This window comes from Miscanthus floridulus, chromosome 18, assembly GCF_019320115.1.
Source record: "Miscanthus floridulus cultivar M001 chromosome 18, ASM1932011v1, whole genome shotgun sequence".
Classification (NCBI taxonomy): domain Eukaryota; kingdom Viridiplantae; phylum Streptophyta; class Magnoliopsida; order Poales; family Poaceae; genus Miscanthus; species Miscanthus floridulus.
In genome coordinates, this window is record NC_089597.1 from 112,564,966 (window position 1) to 112,570,485 (window position 5,520).

Sequence of the window (5,520 nt, forward strand, 5' to 3'; positions counted from 1 at the left end):
CCTTATATCTTGTTTAACTCATCGTTTGCTAATCTAAAACTGATATAATCTACATCTTAAGTGACGAGTTATGTTTTTATCGGCTGTTTTGTGTCAATCTTAATCGTGCATAGCGTGCGGTTAAGCCATGTTTGATCTTGAGTAGATCTATCGGTTAGCGAGAACCATTTCATGGCCTGTCATCATGGCCTATGGGATTCTGCCTCTCACCCCACTATTGGCACCGTAGAGTGGGGATCATTGGTTGATAGACCCGTTCCTGAGAAGACATGACCTTAACTGTGCGCTATGCCTGAATCGGCTTTTTAGTCGATATCGAATGCTTCCATGAACAGTTCACATCATGAGATCGTTGAAGTAGAAATAAATTGAAAGATGTGTTAGCCCCATGATCTTGTTATTGTGTTACGGCCTGCATGATTCTACATCATGCCCCACTGATATTAGTAATGAGTTAGGGTCATCGAGTCTATTGTTGTTTCTACAGCCTGCATGATTCTACCTCATGCCCCACTGGTTATGGTGATAGATGAGATCTAACATGTTCATTAGATTTATCTTTATTAAATGATTAAGTGATGTCGAATTGTTTCTTTATATAAAAAGAAGTTCGGTTAGTCGTAATCATTGGCTCGGCATGGACCGATCATCATTGATATCTTATTACCATTGATTAATATTCGTTTAAATGATGTTTATCCTGAATGATAACCGATTCTCTTCACACGACCCCATGAGCTCTAACTGACTTATTCTCATGAATATACTGGAATTGGCTATTTAGCCGATTTCCTTTCATATCGGCTCTCATAGCTGTACATTCGGGACTATCTGGCAACACCGGCAAGTTCCGTCCTTAACTACTGATGAACTTTCTCTCCTTGTCAATTGCAGGGTCAAATTGACTGGCATGCCTCGGGAGGATTGCGCAGGATCGACCACCCCTGCGCTGAAGCTAGGTGGATCTGCTCCATCGAGCGGACCCTTCCTGCTTGCTGCGTGTGTCCTCGGCACGGGATGAAATTCTGTGTCGACAAATATAAATATATATATATAACAAATTTTTATATATAACAATATAAATTTATAACTCTCTAATATATATATATATAACAAATTTATATATATCAATACACAGTATGGGTCGGCGACGTTGGTGGCGTTGGGGCGACCGGCGTTGGGGCGGCCTGCCAGCCATCGTGGAGGAGGTGCACGGGGTTCTACGGCGGCATTGGTGGTGCGCGGGGCGGCTGGCGTTGGGGCGGCCGGCGTTGGGGCGGTCATCCGGCCGTCGCGGAGGAGGCGCATGGGGTTCTGCGGCGGCATTGGTGGCGCGTTGGGCGGCCGGCGTTGGGGTAGCTGGTCGGCCATCGCGGAGGAGGCACACGGGGTTCTACGGTGGCAGGAGCTACGCAGCGTCGAAGAGGTGGCCACGGGCGACGGTGATGAGGGCGGCGGCGGCAGTGGCGATGGGCGACGAAGACGAAGAGTGAGAAGGAAGAAAAAATGGCCGCCTTATATTGGGGAGGGACCTTTAGTCCCGGCTCCTATAAACGCCCAGGAGGAAAAGACCTTTAGTCCTGGCTGGTATTACCAGCTGGGACTACCTTTAGTCCCGGCTGGTATTACGAGCCAGGACTAAAGGTGTATTTTGGCGGGCCGCAAAAAATGCAGCCCACCTTTAGTCCTGGGTGGTAGATCTACCCGGGACTAAAGTTGGGCTGCAGTTTCACTTCTCGCCCGTTTCAAGCTCCATTTGTTTTTTATACATTTCTTTCTATAAAATGGTAAAGTCTTCGTAATTGCACAGTAAATTAAATACAAGGCATAAAATTATTTTAAAAGAATATGGATTTACTTTTGCTTTATTACACATAGGAAAATTGTGTGACCTAAAGTTTTTTGTTTTTTCTTATAAATATTGAAACATAATGTCATTAATAATTACTATTTCATTAATGCAAAAATGTAGTGTTTAATTTAAATCATTAAAACTTTTATTTTTGATTGAAAATTTGTTTTCACATCATTTTAACGTAAATCTTTTCATTTTTTCGTCACCCATTGTCCAAAAGCGACATGGAAATTCCACCATCAAACACAAATTTAATCTGAACATAGAAAAAAAATGAAACACCTAATAAATATCTCTGAATTCACAATTATTACATAATACCTCTAATACACACTATTAAACATCACTATATATATCAAGCGGGTACAGTAGTGAACTTCTTCTTAACGTATATCCCTTGGTTATGATCGCACCGTAACCATGGAGTGTCCTCATCATTTAGCTAGATGCTTAGGTCTTTGTTCACTGTGATGGGTGGAATTCAGTCATCCCTTTCATAATCTTCTGATATGTCTGACTTGTCTTCAATTCCGACGATGTTTCTTTTCCCTAAAAGAACTATGTGGCGCTTTGGCTCATTGATTGGGTCATTGTTGTTTTTCCCTCTCTTTGGTTTTGTAGACATGTGCTTGACATAGAACACCTGATTCACATCCTTGATAAGGACGAACGGTTCATCTTTGTACCCAATATTATTGAGGTCCACGGTTGTCATTCCATACTGGTTGTCGACTGCTACCCCGCCTCCAGTCGCCTTTACCCATTGGCACTTGAACAAATGTACCTTAAAAGTAGGTGCATAGTTTAGTTCCCATATCTCCTCTATACGGCCATAATATATTTGCTTATTTCCATTAGGGTCGGTGGCATCTATGAGGACACCACTATTTTGGTTGGTGCTCCTTTTATCTTGGGCTACTGTGTAAAATGTATTCCCATTTATCTCGTACCCTCTATATGTGAGGATATGCCACAATGGCTGCCTAGCCAACAAATACAGTTGCTCATCAATACTCTCATCACCCTGACATTCTTTTCGCAACCAGTCGCTGAAAGTTTCCATGTGCTAATGTGTAATCCAAGATTCAGACTTCTCTGGAAACTCAGATCAGAGCAACTCTTTATGTGTCTCGATATATGGATCCACCAAGGAGGAGTTTTGTAGAACTGTGTAGTGTGCTTTATTAAAATAATTGTCCTACATACCAATATATGGTTTCTTCCCTAGTGTACCCTTTCCACTTAGTCTCCCCTCGTGTCATAATTCAGGAACACCAATCGGGTCAAGGTCGAGAATAAAGTCAACACAAAACTCAATGACCTCCTCTGTTCCATAGCCCTTAGCGATGCTTCCTTCTGGCCGAGCACGGTTGTGAACATATTTCTTTAGGACTCCCATAAACCTCTCAAAGGGGAACATGTTGTCTAGGAACACAGGACCGAGAATGCTAATCTCCTTGACTAGGTGAACTAGGAGGTGTGTCATGATATTAAAGAAGGAAGGAGGGAACACCAACTCAAAGCTGACAAGACATTGAACCACATCATTCTGTAGTTTAGCTAGATCCACTAGATCGATTGTCTTCTTAGAAATTGCATTAAGGAATGCACATAGCTTCACGGTGGCTAGACGTACATTTGGAGGTAGAATTCCTCTTAATGCAACTCGAAGCAATTGCATCATGAGCACGTGGCAGTCATGGGACTTTAAGTTTAGGAATTTCTTCTCTGTCATATTTATTACACCCTTTATATTCGAGGAGAATCTAGATGGTACCTTGATGCTTGCTAGGCTTTCAAACATGCTTTCCTTCTCTTCTTTGCTAAGAGTGTAGCTGGCAAGACTTAAGTAATGGTGTCCATCATCTGTCTTCTCTGGATGCAGGTTGTCTCGTTCTTTCAAACACCGCAGGTCCTGTCATGCTTCAAGTGTGTCCTTAGGCTTCGCATACACACCCATGAAGCCTAGCAGGTTCACACAAAGATTCTTCATTAGGTGCATCATGTCGATCATGCTATAGACCTCTAGGACTTGCCAATAGGGTAGCTCCCAAAATATGGACTTCTTCTTCCACATGGGTGCGTGACCGTCGGAGTCGTTCGGAACAGGTTCGCTGCCATGTGCCTTTCCAAATACTATTTTCACATCCTTGACCATATTGAGTATATCCTCACTAGTTCGGTTGCCCGGCTTGGTCTGGTGGTCTACCTTACCTTTAAAATGCTTGCCTTTCTTTCTTAGGGAGTGATTCACAGGAAGAAATCAACGATGGCCAAGGTACATGACCTTTCGACATTTTTTCAAGAATATTCCTTTAATGTCATCAAAACAGTGCATGCATGCATTATATCCCTTGTTTGATTATCCTGAAAGATTACTTAGAGCAGGCCAATCATTGATTGTTACGAACAACAATGCTCGTAGGTCAAAGTGCTCCTATTTGTGCTCATCCCACACACGTACACCTGGTCTGTTCCACAAAAGTAGAAGTTCTTCAACTAGTGACCTTAGGTACACATCGATGTTGTTGCCAGGTTGCCTTGGGCCTTGGATGAGCACTAGCATCATAATAAACTTACGCTTCATGCATAACTAGGGAGGAAGGTTGTAGATACATAGAGTAACAGGCCAAGTGCTATGACTACTGCTCTGCTCCCCGAAAGGATTCATACTATGGGGGTATTAACCCCTATACCCTTACGGCTAGGCTTGGGCCAGCCTAGATCAAGGGGTCCGGTCCACTAGAAGACGACGCACGACCCAGCTAACCTGTTTGGAATCCCACATAAGGAATCAAGGCAGATTTGGAGATCAAGCAAGATCCGGGTCGGTTAGAATAGGAATCCTTATCCGGCTACCTATGGCAATTGTAACTGGCTAGGATTAGTTTCCAGATCTGTAACCCTGCCCCCCGAACTATATAAGGCAGGCAGGGGACCCCTCTAAAAACATCTCCCATTGACATACAACAATATAATCGGATGTAGGATGTAGGTATTACGCCTTCGTGGCGGCCGAACCTGGATAAAACCTCATGTCTGTCTTGCGTCACCATCTTGTTTGTGACTTGCGCATCTGTCTGCCGACAATCTACTACCTTGGGCATACCCCTAGGTAGATTGCCGACCATATTTCATCGACAGTGGCATGCCAGGTAGGGGGTGTGCGTACTGCTCTCCAAGCAAACAAGATGGTCATCATCTCCGGCTCCATGGCTATGCCGAATGGCCTCACGTTCATCGTTGGCCAGATCACCTAGACCACTGGCTCCGATGACTTCATTGCCATGACCACGGAGGAGGCTAAGATTCAATCTATGTTAATCACTGCATCACCTGCATCGGCTATGGCTCTGACCATGGTGGATCTGGCTCCAACCATGATGGATCTGGCTCAGACCACGCCCGCATCGTCTTCAGCCACGCCGACAACCCATCGTCCGCTTCCTCGCTATAAAGGGAAGCAGATCGACAACACCGACCTGCTCGACTCCATTGATCGGGTCGGCACCAAACTTGCTGAAACCCTAGCTCTGGTAAGTTCAATTCAAAGTCAACCTAATGAGCAGGTAACTGCTACCCACAACAGATCTACCCGACCAGCTCAGGCCAGTCATCCTACACGACTCAGTATGGATCTCGTGGTCACATCTACTCCTGAAGGG